The sequence below is a fragment of the Manis javanica genome, chromosome 4, assembly GCF_040802235.1.
Source record: "Manis javanica isolate MJ-LG chromosome 4, MJ_LKY, whole genome shotgun sequence".
Classification (NCBI taxonomy): domain Eukaryota; kingdom Metazoa; phylum Chordata; class Mammalia; order Pholidota; family Manidae; genus Manis; species Manis javanica.
Window position 1 is genome coordinate 178,944,537 of NC_133159.1, and position 16,275 is coordinate 178,960,811.

The window sequence follows — 16,275 nt, forward strand, 5'->3', positions numbered from 1 at the left end:
ATTTTATTGTTTGTCTCCATTGCTTCACTTTTACTTTGTTTTTATGCTTATATCTAGAGTTTGTGAAATGTTTTTAAACTATAATTATCTGAAAATCAAAATCTGCATGTTTTTAAAAAATGCACCTCAGGGTAATGTATGAATCAGAGTTAATTCTTCCTTCAAAAACACGGAAGTAGAATTCTTACTAAATACTTTTTCCTCTAGATTTTGCTCTTTTGTTTGTCTGTTAGAGTAGAAAAGGGATGTGGAGCGTGGTTTCTTCCCTTCGCTGCACGTTTGGAGGAGTGCGCTGGCTAGGACTGAGCATGTAGGATGGAGTTTAACCTGCATTGTTCTAAGGACTCAGCTGAATGAGTTTTTCCCCCTTAATATCAAATTCATGAGTCGTATTAGAATTGCATGAGTCGGGTAACTAAAGTTAATTTTCTTTGTTATTTACCTGAAGACTTTGGCTATAAATAAGCATTTCTCTAGGTGCAGACCGAAGCAAACCTTTTTCCAGTCACTTCTAGATTCCCGTGGGCTTCCTTTCCTTCCCTCCTCTCTCCTGTTACTACTTAGGTACAATATAATAGACACACGGGAAATGCTTCAGCACTCTGTTGGTTCAGAGTGCGGAAGGAGATGCACAGTTCAAATTTAAATTTAAGAAATTTGGGTTTTTTAAAAAAATTGAGATATAATTTACCTACAGTGAAATGGTCACATGTTAAGTGTACAGCTTGATCAGTCCTGTATTTCCCGTAAATGCTAGGACTGCTCAATGTTTTCTGTTAATCGCTTAACAGAAAGGCTTGTTTCTGGTTTGTACCTTGTGTGTGCTGGTTTGGCTTCTGGGTGTGGGCCTCAAAGACCCAGTCCAGCGAGCTTAGAGGAGAAACGTGTTGGTGGGAACACATGGGTGTGATGGGAATCGCACGGAAACCCAAGAATGTGAGCTGGCACGGGCTGCACTCCAAGAACCTGGTGTTGGAGAGTGATTCCCAGCAGCTCTGGGGGCTCGGCGGCACTCGTCCCTGGAACCTTACCCGTGGGGCTGCCACGTGCTGCATGCTGCCCCCCCCCCCCCCCCCGTGCTCCCCACCAGCTGGCCGCTGTACATGCTCCCGCCTTTCTCTCCTCTGTGGCTTCAGTTCCTGTGCTTTTTCAGCTGGTCACAACTCCTCTGGCCTCAGTTCAACTTTGTCGTCATTTTCCTGCATTCTTTCAGTTTCTAGGTGACCAGTTCTTGTCACCTTTCCTACCTAGTTCAGATCCTATAGAGACTTGATCTGGCTATGTTCCCATTGGAGGTTGGTGGTTATTTGCCAGGGTCGGATGTCTGACCCTTTAAGTTGGCAGGGGCTGGGGGGTCAGGGACAAGTGTGGGGAGTGGTGGAGGCAGAAGGCAGAGGGCTGCCCCATGAGGCTGAGTGTGGGGAGCAGCCACCATGTGGGGTGTTTAGGTTTTCCATAATGTTGAGTACAATTTTAAAAGTTTGATGTCGTTTGAGGTGAAGGTTGGTCTCCTTTGCAAACACTAGATTAATAAAGAGGTATTTTGATTATCTAATGTTCAACTTTCTTGCTTTCCTTACTTTATTATTTTCAAAATGGTAAGTTTTGCCTTGCCCATTTTATGCATGGATTTACTGAAGAATTTGAAGTTCAAATTCTGAACCATTCCCTGATCTTAAATTGCTTTTGTTTTGAGGCAGTAGTAATATTCTTTTGAGTTTCAGAAAATATTTTTTAATCTGAAAATGAAGTATGTTGCCTTTTCACTTCTAGAATTGGTAAGAAACTAGAATGTTGAGTCTTTTGTGATTTTTGTGTGGCGTCATTTACTGCTTTTTCTGACTTGCTGTATGACGTAAAATCCTCAGTGTTTACCTTACTTTATCTCTTTTGTTATGGAGGAAAAACAGTAGTAGAGTTGCTCCGAAAATGCTCTCTTCCGTTGGTTCAGAGTGCGGAAGGAGGTGCACAGTCCAAGAAAGAACAGAGCTGCAGCTTCGGTGAAAATAATTGTGAGAACCTCAGAGAGGGATTGTGTCTCAGTAATCACAGCATATGGCAGGAACAGAAGAGTGTGTGGCAGGGGTCAGCTGGGGAATTGACAGGTGGCTCCAAGTTCTGATTTACAGGGGTCCTGTGAGGAGGATGGGGGGAAAATGCCACTCAGTGAACCTAATGCCCTGTTTGTTTTCCCAAGAGTGTTACTGTAATTTAGTATTGCCTGAAAATTGCTTAGGTTGAAATTGCCTAGTGAAAGCAGGTAAAAGGTGGGTATCAAATGTTAATTGCATTTTGATGGATTTGGTGAGATTTGTCATTTGTTTTGGGATCAGTATACTGGTAGCATTAAGAACTCATGTTAATGTTCTCATTAACTCATTTGAATTAAAAATGGTAAATAAACAAACTTGAAGTAAAGATCTTTTGACGGGCATCTGTGGCATTATTTTGTTAGATGGTAGCTCAGAAACAATTTTAGTGCTTCAGTGAGTTGAGAAATCACCTAACTCAGCCTCCCTTTGAGGGTGAGGAATCTGAGACTCAGAGAAGTTAGTTTACACACTTAGATAGCAGATAGCATAGAGATCTGAATCTTGAGTTAATGCTCTCCTCCCCCACAATGATGTGTGTCCTGGAATGTTCTACCAAGGTTCTTGTCCATGAAGATGTCTTTAACTTTTCCAGGCTCAGCCAAAACTTTTCCTGGGGCTGTCCTGCCTGACTCGGGAGGAGAATTCAATCAGTGAAGGACATTCCAGGCGATTGTGCCTGAAAGGGTTTGTGGTTTCACACAGGCATAGGCATGTGACCCCACAAAGAAGGAGCTTTCTAGAATGGGAAGTGTGGTTCTGATATGCCTGGGTTAGGATGTTTCATTTAGAAATTTCTAAGGTAAAACACAAATTTTAAAGCTCAGACATTTTTGAGTACAGCTTCCCCAGTCCTGGTTATAATGGCTCCTTAATAAATGATCCAAAGAACAGTAACAGAGCTAGAGAACCAGTGGGAGAGAAGTGCAGGGCCAAGGGCGGCCTGGGCAGAAGAGCCCGGGCTCTCCTGCCGAGCACACTGCGGGAGAAGAAAACCCAAGTGTCAGTCCTGGAGCAGGTAGAGCTCTGCACACACTCCCACGGAGGCTGGGGCTCGGCTCCGATCCCTTTCCGCCTGTGTTCAGCTGTCATTTTGACCGTTTGGAAGGCATGATAGGAGAGGCTCCACTGACTGTGCGGTCCCACTTCTGCTTGGGCCTTTATTATCTCCGCAGAGTTGGTCACAGGGCTCTCTCCTCTTCACCCACCTCCTCTCCCCAGTTTTCCCATTCTCTCAATACTGCCATCCTTCTCCCAGAACCCACTTCATTAGCTGTATCCCCAGCAGGCACATCCTTCAGATTGTGCCTGCAAGTCCTGCCCCTCTGCCCCTTTCTCTGCCAGCACCCCATTGTTCCTGCTTCAGCCCACATGGATTTGGAAGGGGAGACCAGAGTTGGCTTGTTATTTTCTTACCTGTGTTAACCCTTTAGGACGTCCTGCATTCTCTTGCTGGACACTGTCTCCACCTGCCAGTCCTCTGTTTAAGTGATCTCTTACTCTCTGCCGTATCTGTTCTGAACTCCTTTGCCTTTTCTTCAAGGCCCTTCATCTTCCACACTTCACTTAAACCTTATTTCATAAAGCAGGCAAACTTACCAGCGTGAACTTTGAAATCTGTGCTCTCCGGTTGCCATAGACAATGTCTTTTCCTGTCCTCCCCCCTTTCTTTCGACACTTCCTTCCTTGCCTTAGATGTTAATGTTTGCCTTTCCGTGTCTGTCTCTCCAAATCTTGACCTTGTTGACCTACCCCACTTACCTGATGCCTCTGAGATGCCCTTCATGTGTTTTGCCTTTTCTTCTGACTCCTCTTCAATGGTGTATTCCCTGATTCTCTTGAAATCAGGGTTTCTTCCTTCTCAGAGGTTCCTGGGTGTTGCTTTCTGTCTATTTTGCATGTTTCTCTGGGGCAGTGACATTATTACTCCTGTTCTCAGGCATTGGTGTTGAGCACATAGTACTCACTCACCTCTGTTTGATCAGCTACTATCTGTTTCACACGAGTTTTGAGTATGAGGACTTGGGAAGTGGGTTTTCTGGAAACTCAGACCTGAACTGTAAATGATCTGTTTTCAGACGAGGGATTTATGTGTTCTCCATGGAAAAGATGTAACGTGCCATGACCCTTAAGCAGCCAATGCCTCCCTTAGGAGGGAAGCCCTTTTGTGAATAAGTTGGCTTTTTTGTTTTTTACATCTTTACAATTGTGCAAACATCGTAATGTAGTTTAAGTGATGTATTTTTATAGGTTGAATAACCTAAAAACCTACTTGCCAGTGTACAGTTGTTGATTAGGTGGCCCACCACAAACAAAATTTGTTTTTGATCTTCTTTCTCATTCTCTTGTTTTATGTTTGTTTCACTCTGATTTTTTTTTTTAGTCCTTTTCCCCTTTCCTCTCAGATTATCTCATGGCTCCTCTAGGGAAGAAGAAGAGATTGGCTGTGAGAGTGGGCACACCTCTAGGCCCTGCCACAGACCAGCTCTGCAGCCCAGTAACTGGGCCAGAGTTGTGAGGTGACAGAATTAAGCAGACCACAGATAGAAAGGTGGGCAGGGCAGGGCATGTAATGCCCATGTCTTCCCCTCTCCCTTTCTGACATGCAGCCCTTCTCCTGTCTCCACATATGAGGTGAAATAAGATCAGTTTATATGTAAGTAAATGAATCTGCTGTGAATGTGTATGTGTCTTTCAGATTAAGTGGACATTTATATTTATCTTTGAGTTTTGTTTCATTCATTCAGATTACAGACATCAGAACAGCCAGGGAGCTCTGGGGGGAACCCTGAGTAGATTTGTGCATCAGAGGTGGGAGTCACAGTGAGTTAAATCGAGTGGTCTCTTGGGGGTGAGGGTGAGGCGTGTGGTAGTCTGACAGGTGGACACCTTCCTGAGGTGGTGTCGTAGAACACGAGCCATACCACCAGTGGCCGTTGGCAGGTTGTGCCTCTGGCTGGTTGGAGCAGACAGCGCAGGCCCTGCTCGAGCCCCTTCCTGCTGTGTCCTCTCGCTCTGGGACAGTGAGCTGGAGCCCAGCCATTCTCCTACCCCTTTTTTCCTTTTCTGAAGATATTTTGAACTGACTGTCCCTTTTTCTCTAACGTTGTTTTCTTCCTCTCTGCATATTAGGTTTTCTACATTATTTTTAGTTATGAAATATTTTCAGCCCATCTTTCATTTTCTTGAAGTACATCTTCCTCTCATCCTAGATGAAATCTGGGCCTTTTTGTATTTCTGACTCTGGTTTCTAAGTATCTGATGGTTGCTGATACTGAAATATATCTTTTTCATTAATCATGGTATTGTTAGATATTCAAGTGGCCTAATATGCCGTAGAATTTGTTTTTACTCAAATGAATAAGCAGTATTCATGTATTTTGGGTAGCTGACTCTAAATCCAATTTTAAGTCCAGGAGTGGAGGGAAATGATCCAGTTTCTCTGATGATAATATTAAGGATCTTGGTCAATTTTTAGTGGGGAGAGATTGTACTCTTCTCATTTATAGTTTCTGAATGCCATACTGTGAGTCCTGTTGCATTTAATAGAAGCTGGAGTGTAATTAGTTACATGTAACTTACTTTGAAAGAGAACAACTATAGTATACTTCCATTCCATGCTACTTTGAACAGAAGGAGGCATTTTCTCTTCTCTTACACCCACCCACTCTCCCAACACATTATGCATTCTGAATTATTTTTAATGTGCTAGCATGAAGAGACAGTTGTGGTTTAGTAGGAAATATTTTAAGGAATAATAAAGCAGGATCCGATTCAGCTCCTTGCCTTTTTGATTTACTTGTTTTTGTTAAAAAAAAAAAAACAAAAAAGAGCCACAAAAGAACACTGAAACCAAACCAAACAAAACCCCCAACCCTGTATTATGGAAACTTTCAAGCATGCACAGGAGAGAGAATGGTACAGTATAGACGCTCACATGCCCATCATCTGTAGTGCCAGTAGTGTCAACATCTTGCCAATGTTGTCTCAACTATTGTCTCCCCTTCTTTTCCTGGTGTACTTAAAGTAGATTTCAGACATCTGCTGATTCATCCCTAAATACTTAAGCATACATCTCTAACCAGTAAGGGCTTTTTTTTCTTTTTTAAACATAACCACGTTGTCATGATCACAGCTAATAAAAATTTCTAATAATTCCTTGATATCATGTAAGACCAAGTCACATTCACACTTTCTCAGTTGTCTAGAACAGTGTCTAAAACTTTTGAAGTTGGGACCCTACTTCAAATCAACCATTGCATTTGGTCGTGAGGTCTGCGCAGGCTCCTTTAGTCTCTCGTATTCTCCCTTCCTGTGTTGCCTTTCATGCCATCTCTTTGTTAGGGAAACTGGGTCATTCGTCTTGTTCAATTATCTTAACCTTTTGCTGATATAATAGTTTGTTACAGCAAATTGGCACAAGGAGATCTCAAGTCAATCAGATCAGCTACTTTTTAGCCAGCCCTGTTTAAACATTTGCTGGTAGTGATTGAATCTAAAATGGACTGTTCCCCTTTTGTCCCTGTGATTGTCTTGTGTTATTTTGAGTTGCAATTAAGAATGCAAAATATTTTTTCCCAAATTAAACTGGATCTTTTTATTTATAGTTACTTTTTAACCCATTTCATTGGTGCTAATGTTTCATACAGAAAGCAGTTGAAAAGAGTTAATTTATTGCAGGCCTGATTAAGAGGGTTTCTGTGTAGCTCATGCAGCAGAAGCTTGGCGGAAGTCAGCCTTGGGCTGGGGAGGTGAGAGTTGGCAGTGGTCTGAGACATCCAGCTGCGTTTGTCAGTCAGTCTGTCCCTGATGTCAGTCATTAGCGCCCTGTACAGGGACATCAGGCTTGACGGGAAGCTCTCACAGAGAGATTCTCTGAAGAACGAAGTTTGGTTGCCCCATGTGATGGTCCTTGATTTTTAACTTGTGAAGAGTGAAGCCATTGTGTGTATATTTCTAGAGGAATAATTTTACATGTTGCAACAGAAATCATATATTGCATTATGATTCCCTTGAAGGTGCAATTAGATGTTAGGAGTACTGGCCTTTTTCTAAGAAGTCTTTCTGTATATGTAATTACTACTCTATAAGATAATTGCTCTATGTATCTTGATATACACCAAATCCTTTTTCTGTTCAGAAATCTGCCCTATGTATTTCATAGATCTCTTACATGTTTTTGCACTGGAGTATTCATAGTGCACTTTGAGTTACCTGTAAGCGTCCAGTTTGCAGATGTCTCACATATTTGATTAGATGGCTGCATGTGGAGTTCTGTTCCTCTCAGATCTCTGGCCTTTTCCTGGAAGCTCTTGCTTTTCGTTCTCTACAGATGGACTCTTCCTTTAGTAACTTGTTTTGCTATTTTGGGACCCCCAGTTGTGTATTTTGTATTTTCTGTCCATGATAGGTGTTTTAATTGGTAGTTGGTGCTATTTTAGAATTAGCCAGCTCTCTCACCTGACATCTCTCCCTAGGCAGCCTCATTTAAACCTGTGGCTTCAGGTGTCACTTTACAAACCAAAGCCCTCTTTATCTTCTGCCTGACTGTGCTCAGGAGCTTTCAGACTCCCAGCTAGCCGCCTGCTAGGACATCTCCATTCCAGTACATCTAAAACAACCCACCCCCTCCTCCTGCCTGCACAAAGAACACATCCCAACAGAAAATACACACACACACACACACACACACACACACACACACACACACACACACACACACACACACGCATGCACGCATGTGCGTGCGCACAACAGAAACACCCAGGAGGTGCTGCTCAGAAGCTCTGCCTTTTCTCCTGAGCTGCTGTTTCTGATGAGTGCCAGACTCCCTTACCTGTCGAGACTGTGTCCTGAATTGTATCTGAGTGTGTCGTGACTCTGCGTCCCAACCCCATCTCACCCACCCATCCGTCCTCAGCAATGCCCCCGGAGTCTCTAGATTGCCAGACTGCACATGCGTCTTAAAATCTTTAAGTGGCTGCACCTCTCCTTCAAGGTGAAGTTCAGATTCCTTAGCTTGGTGCCCAGAGCCCTTCACCTCTGCTTTAGCCTTTCTCTGTGGCCTCGTCTCCACCTTGCGCCCCCACAGACTATACCATTATTTCTCATGGCCATTGTGCCTTTCTGCAAACCTGGCTGGAATACCTTTCTCCCTCTTTCTCACCTAGGTGACTAACTGGTCAGATTCAGTTCTCCTCGTTGCAGTTCCCTCTCTGCTCTGAATGCCTGCAGTCCCTGCACTGGACACTCTGCCTTGCCATGATCACTAGGCTCTTTGGTTTCACCTCTATTCGAGAATCTTGAGAGTAGGAATCAAGTCATCCTGTACATGAAACCCTCAAAAAATAGATTTGTCTAAAGAATTAAGTGAATCTTGGAGTGTTTACTTCTGCTTCTGGTCATGAAAAATTTGACAGAAGGGAGTTTGGACATGCTTTGGTTGGAAGTATTTCCTACTTACACTTCAATTGTGTTTTGAAGGAATCTGATGCAGAATATGGTGTGTGAGTAAAAAGCAGATTTTATGTTCAGTGAACTGAAGCTTATAATTACTATCCTTGACTGAAAAATGTGTCCTGGTTTATGTATCTCTTGGTATTTTATCTGGCTTTTCTCCTGTAGTAGTGAAAACCAACTATATACGAAATTTCATTTCTGTGGTTCAACTTCAGGTCGTGAGTCATTTAAAAATTCTTGACTGTGATAGAATGGTATTCTGTTGAGAGCTATACAGGTTTAAACCTGAGAGGTTGCTTATTACATGGTTCTTTTTTGCTTAAGAAATAAGTTATTCTGTAACATTAGGTAGTCCTAATCATACTATGTGTGTGTTTCCTTGCTTGTCCTAGTTTAATGCCTGTTTATGTTTTAAAAAACATATTCAAAAGTCTTTTTTAAAAGTATAAGGAGGACATGGTTGATTATATTGCAGGATTTATGCTGTTAATATTTAGGAAACTCTTCCCCAAATACCTGTATCTTCATTTTACGTTTCTTCACACAAAGTTGGTTTAGAATGCACATTCTAACGATTCTAAATGCTGATGCCCTACTGAATTGGAATTTCTGGCGGTGGGCCCCGCAGTCTGGTTTCACAAGCCCTCCAGGCCCTTCTCATGACTGCTCAGGTTTGAGAACCACTGCTTAGGTGTTCTTCATTTCAAAGTGTAGCAAATAGAATAGGATGGCTATGTAAGGAGACTCTTACTTAACATACACCGAAAGGAGACTAGTCATTTGCTTTATGCGCTTCTCCAGACCACAGTTCTTGAGTTTTATTTAGTGATACCAAAGTTATATTAGCAAGCATGTGTTTTCCTTGAACTGGTGTTAATTTAACTATTTGTATGACTTCGTTTACTAATTTTCAGGTAGAGTAGATTGGTACTCCATTTTTTTAATATGATGGTAAAATATGTTGCATAAAATTTATCATTTTAACCTTTTCTAAATATATAATTCAGTGGTATTAGGTACATTCACATTATTGTGCAACCATCACTACCGTCCACCTCCCAAACATTTTTATCATCCCAAGCAGTGTATTTGTACCCACTAAACACTAACTCCCCATATCCATCACCCCAACCCCTGGCAAACACCACCCCTGACTTTTTACTTTCTGTCTCTGAAAGAGTATGACTGTTCCTTGCATAAGTGGAATCGTATAATATTTGTCCTTTTGTGACTTGGCTTAGCATGATATTTTCATGGTTCATCTATTTTGTAGCAATGTGTCAGTATTTCTTTTTTAAGGCTGAATAATCCATTTTACTTATATACCACATTTTAATTCATCCATCAGTGGGCACTTGGGTTGCTTTTGCTTCTTGGCTGTTGTGTTTACTGTACATTTTTAAAGTCTAGTTTTGGACTATAATGTCAACCAAAAATAATTGCATATCTCTCTGGGTTTACTTTCTTGTCTTTTATATTTGATAGATTGCAGATCCAAAAGACAAGAGTTCTTGAGGAATTCAACTGCTGCATTTTAGCCCATCTATTCAAAATATATCTTTAATTTGTATCACAAGATTACCATTGCTGTTAGTTTCTTAAGAAAGAACAGCATCTGAAAGCAGGTGTAGCTGGTGAGCTAGGTGGTGACCCATTGAAGCACAGTGGTGGACTCCTGCTTTGAGGAAAGGGAAGTGGTAGAGAAAAGAGAGATGCAAATGCTTAAGGTCTGTGAGGTACAACTTGTATAATAGGCATGTAATAAAAAGTACATGATAGGTATTTTCCTGATGGATTAAGCCAGCTATCAGCCTACAGCGATGGGGTTTTTATTCTGGTTCCTGAAATCGGATATTTCCATAGCTCATTACATTCTTTTATGTGGGCAAACACATGGCATCTTTACAAGCTGACAGCTGCAATTCCCTGGAACACCAAATGCTTTTCTGAAGTCCATGAATTTGTTTTTTTACACTCTGGAAAGTTAAACAGTACTCTGCCAACTCCAACTTGATTTGAAGAGGAATATACAAAACTGCTATTTTTGTTGCCACATATTCTCAGTTTGCTTTTTATTAGACAAAAATTTGTGGATTGGGAATAGTTTTAGAGAATCATGGAATGTTTTGGATTCCATTGGATCATGGGTCAATCATGTGATTGCTTTAAATACAAAATTCAGCACATGAAAAAGAGAAGAGAAACCTTTGTAGTACTCCAGACGTTCTTGTTTGCCTGGGACTTAAGTCATTTGTGGCCTGTGAAGCATTTGACCTTCAAGATTTATTGACAGAGATATGTTAGTATAAAGAGCTACTTAAAGATATGTATACCTCTGCTTTTACTAACTAGTGCCCTTTAATTCTCTGATGCATTGGCTAATGTTGTGCTTTTGTTTTGATATTCAAAAAATATATAAACACAGATCATCTGGATGTCTGCCATATTTATATCTAAGTGCTACCAGACAGTACATGGTTTGCTTTTATGTTTATATTTTTGGGCACCACATAATACTATTTTATTGGTTTAAAGCAAATAGAAAAACAATAGAGGTGGAATTAATATGTAAATGATGTGCTTGAACCAAGTATAGGCTAAGTTACTTCTTAGACAGGGAGCTGTACAAATAAAGATTTAAATAGAGAAAGTGGTGGGAGTGATGAATCATGAGCCGGCATCTTGTGGCGTGGGCATGTGGGCCTGCCGAGTTGGGGAGCAGCTGTGTCTTGCTGATCAGTTACCTCCCTATTCATGTTGGAGGAGAAATTTGTTTTCAACAGATTGTCATCCTTCCCATTAAAGGTTGGTTTGGGTATTATAATTGTATGAATTTTTACCAGTTTATTTGTACTTATTTAAGTAACATAAGAGAAAGTAACTGGTCAACGGTAAAAATGCCAGGAAACTTCTTTCTTTAAAAATGGGTTTGGGCAGTACTCAGGCTTGATAAGCAGCTTCTCTGAGTCAGAGATTTTGCTGTGCTTTCACGAATCCACATCAGTCAGGTCCTTAAGTTGGGTTTTGTTTGAAACCTGGACAGAGGTTGGGAGGGAAGGTGGATAAACATTCGTGGGTCATTCTGTCTGTGCTTCTCTTGACTGGCTTATTGGCGCAACTATTTTAATAATAGTGGGCAACCCTACTATAGTAGTTCTAGTCCTTTCACAGTCAGTGGAGTATAATGAGGCTGAAAAGGAAAAAAGGGATGGCAGTGTTCTCAACTTCTTCTGTCTAGCATAGATCTGTGGAAATCAGCACAGTGTATGTTTTTTTTTTTTTTTAGAGGGCATCTCTCATTTATTGATCAAATGGTTGTTAACAACAATAAAATTCAGTATAGGGGGGGGTCAATGCTCAATGTACAATCATTAATCCATCTCAAGCCTAGTTCTCGTCAGTCTCCAATCTTCTGAAGCATAACGAACAAGTTCTTACATTGTGAACGAATTCTTACATAGTGAATAAATTCTTACATGGTGAACAGTACAAGGGCATTCATCACAGAAACTTTCAGTTTTGATCACGCATTATGAACTATAAACAATCAGGTCAAATATGAATATTCGTTTGATTTTTATACTTGATTTATATGTTGATCCCACCACAGTGTATGTTTTGACTCTGCTTGGTCATCATACAGTCAGTGTGAAGATTTGGTTGTCTGGGCCCTTTGGGTAGACAGGGATCCCATTGCTGAACTATCATTTGGGGAACACTCAAAGAACACATAGAAGGTCTGAGAATAATGGTGATCATTTATGGGGTACTTACATGCCAGGATCTCATTTACTGTTCATACTCACTTTGTGGGGTAGGCTGTCCGCTCCCCCAGCTTTATTGAGATACATTGACCTATAACATTGTGTTACTTTAAGGTGCACAGCATAATGATTTGATATCTGTATGTATATTCTGTGAAATGATTACCATAATAAGTTCAATTAATCTACCACTTCACATAGTACACATTTTTTTCTTGTGATGAGAACTTTGAAGAACTTTCTTAGCAACTCTCAAATGTATGATGCAACATTGTTGTCACTGCCACTTTCGGACTGGAAGTTTGTGCCTTTTGGGTTAGGCTCTTCTCTTATTCTTACTTTTCATTTTACTTAGATGAAGAAACTAAGGCTTAAAATTGCTTGTCAAGTGATTGCCCCTGCCTTGCCTGCTGACAGCGGTGCCAGCTGCCCAGGGACCATAGTTCTGGGCCTCTGCATGTACGCACAGACTGCCTGCAGCCTGCTCACTTCCAGGCAGAGCCGGATCTCACCAACCAGCCAGCAAAACTCAGACCCTTGGCTTTCCTAATTCTGGACATGGCCATTCTTCAGTCTTTGCTTTAAAATTCCTCCCCACTCCTCCTCCCCTCATCTCCCTCTCTCTCTGATCTGTGTCTGACACGGTTCCCTGCAGGGTAGTAACCCTCTTCCCTGGTCCTCCCTTGTGGGTGGCTCACAGTCTTTTCTGTAACGGAAAGCTGTGCTTGTAGGTGGCACAGCTGGGATTTGCTGGGATTCAAATGAGGCTGTTGACACCAGAGCCAAGCTCTCCTGCTCTGTTGTGTGCCTCCCTGGTATGTATCTTAGTCATAAAGTAGCAGTGCCCAGGAGTAGAGGGAAGGACACTGTGGGGTAGCTGAGTTGAACTGATAACTGGGGAGCGGGGCTGGCGGGGAGGCGATCGAAGGTTGCTCGGGACTCTGAGTTTAAACTAATCAGCTGGAGGCCAGAGTGCTGGAGCAGCATCTGTTTGGCAGCCATCATGAGAGATGACCCAGAGGAGGCTTTTTGTGTTTAGAACAGAAGGTGACTCCCAGGACTGTGGGAGCAACAGGTTAATGTTTACATTTATTCAGGCCGCAGTGGGAGCTGAGTGATTAGTTTCCTGATGTGAGTTCTTTCCCTTCCAAGTACATTGTGTTTCTTCCTGCTGCGGAGAATGTTAATACCTTTAGCATGAAGCCTGATTCAGGGCTACCTGTAACCAGATCCTTTTCATAGAACATCTTGTTATTCAGCATGTGGCTGTTCCGTCCTCGCCCCCAATTTATTTTATGAAAGTTCTCTTCCCAACTTTGGTTGTTTTTATCCTCGGCCATATTTTCTGCTACCGGCCACTGAGTATAGTATATTTAGTTAATGAGTTACATAACTAACTAAATCTGTATATTTCTTGTATTCACATCATATTACAAAGGGAATATTTTACTCTCAATGCCTATAATAAATAAGATCATTTCCATCTTTATCTTCTGTTGGCCTTTTCTTTTCCTTATAGAAAGGAGGAGATCTCTATGATATTTACATCTAGTTTCTTATTTTTTAGTTGGCTGATTATAAACTGAAAATAATTGGTTTCTAACAAAGCCTCATGAGATTAACATCTTGTGTTTTTAGGGCCGTGTGGGATATAATTATCCTTCTAGTTTGGTGAATACATAGATTTTTTTGGGGTGCATTTTCAAAGTATATATACGAAAGGTAAATGTTAAATGAATAGTTTTAGTTTGCATTGGAAAGTTTCTCTGAATAGCCAGGTTGGCTCCTGGACTGTTGAATGGTAGCATCTTTACTCAGTATTAAGTCACTTCTGTCCTCTGCTCATATGCTGCAGGGAACGGTAGCCACATGTTCCAAGTATTATACTCACTCTCTGTCGAGGCCTGCTAAACACTTCTTTTTAAATCTTCCACAATTCTGTGCATTAAAGAAAATAGAGAAATTGTGATGAATTGAAAAAGATGAGGAAATGAGGACTCAGTGAAGTTAGTGCCCTTGCCAAGGCCCTCTGCTGGCGGGGGCTGGGATGGGAAGCAGGTCCTTTCTCACAGGCCTAGGCTCTGAGCTAGATGCCTCTTGCATCTGGCGTGGAACAGGCCTGGGCCCAAATGCTGGAAGTTGACTTTTCTCAGCCCTTGTTTCCTCATTTTGAATAAGTGGGAAGACACTTACTTCACAGAGAGATAATGTCTGGTAAATGCACTGATCTTCGTGAGACTGGTTATGGTGCGAATGTAGTAGGTAGGAGATGGGTGGGCAGTCTGCTCTCTGACTTGTTTCTCCCCTTGGTGAAAGCTCTCCACAGGGAGGGTCCATATCTTGTGTTCATGCATCCTCCATGCCTGTCCTACAGTGCCTGTTGCAGGCAAGGGAGTGAATGTTTGTTCAATAAATAGTATCACAAATTTCTCCAGGTTCTTTAAAGAGGTTTATCTTTTTTTCTCTGTTTTCTTAGAGCACAAACAGTTAACCTCTGGCCAAGGTATTACTTGATGCCTTTTTTTTCATATTTAACAGATGTTATTTTTTAGAGCAGTTTCAGGTTTACTGAAAATTGGGCAGATAATACGGAGAATTTCTATATACTACTTAACAGTTTCGTCTGTTATTAACATCTTGTGTGGTAAGTTTGTTTCAGTTGGTAAGCCAACATTAATACATTATTATTAACTCAAGTCCATACTTTACATTAGTATTTACTCTTTGTGTCATATATTCTATGGATTTTGACAGATGGGAAGCATGTGTTCACCATTACAGAATCATACAGAATAGTTTCACTGCCCCAAAAATCCTCTGTTCTCCTCCTATTCATGCCTCCCTTCTTCCCCCAACAGCTGGCAGCCACTGATCTTTTTATTCTCTCCATAGCTTTGCCTTTTCCAGAATGTCATGTAGTTGGAATCATATAATATGTAGCTTTTTCACATAGGCATCTTTCATCAAACAATAATCATTTAAGTTTCCTCCAGATCTCTTTGATAGCCCAGTTCTCTTTATTACTGAATAATATTCCATTATATGGATGTACCACAGTCTGTTTATCCATTTGACATCTTGTTTGCTTTCAGTTTTTAGTAGTTACGAATAAAGTTTTTATGCTGCATTTCTTTTAAAATACTCTTGAAATGTTCCTGCTCTGTGCTGAATGATGGCGAATCAAGTTTCTTTATCAGGAAATACTGATCACTATTAGAAGTGCTTTTCCTGTTAGCCTGCTGATTAAAACAACATATGCTCATGTTTTCATGTTTGTTTGTTTTTTCCAGCTTTATGGGGATATAACAACAATAATAAACTACATTTTAAAGGTATATAGTTGGATAAATCTTAACATATGTTACATGTATAAAACCACTGTAATTAAGATAATGAACATATTCAGCACCCCCAAGTTCTTGATGTCCCGTTGCTGTTTCTCCCTCCTTACTATTTCCAACACACCTCCACCCCTGAGCAACCACTGATTTGCTTTCTGTCACTATAAATTAGTTTGTATTTCCTAGAATTTTACAGAAATAAGAATCATATATACTTTTTTTGGTATCTTCTTTGATTCAGCATAATTATTTTGGATTCATTAATGTGTACATGAATAAATAGCTTATTACACTGTATTGCTATTAAGTTTTCCATTGGGTAGATATACCACAACTTATTTGTTTATATATTGCAGCAAAAAACATTGGCATTTAAAAAAAGAATACTTTGATTTCATAGACCTTTCTAAGATTTTGGATATGTGAGACTCAAGAGTAAAATCTGGATTAATATTTATAAACTAGAAAACAAAGGGCTACTTTGAGGCTGTCAGAGAAAAAGAAAAGAAAGGAGAGAGAGAAATAGTTACTGAAGTGACAGTCTAGGTAGAAAGTAAAACTAGATCTGTGACTCTTGGACCAAGAAAGGGGGGTAGGGATAATGTAAAAAAAGGTGGGGGA

General features: G+C 40.8%; 1 protein-coding gene across 2 annotated transcripts in view; it reads left to right on the forward strand.

Moving 5' to 3' along the window:
- SEC14L1 (SEC14 like lipid binding 1) overlaps positions 1 to 16,275 on the forward strand; it is a 51,861-nt gene that overhangs the window by 2,424 nt on the left and 33,162 nt on the right. The gene's annotated exons all lie outside the window — the stretch shown is intronic.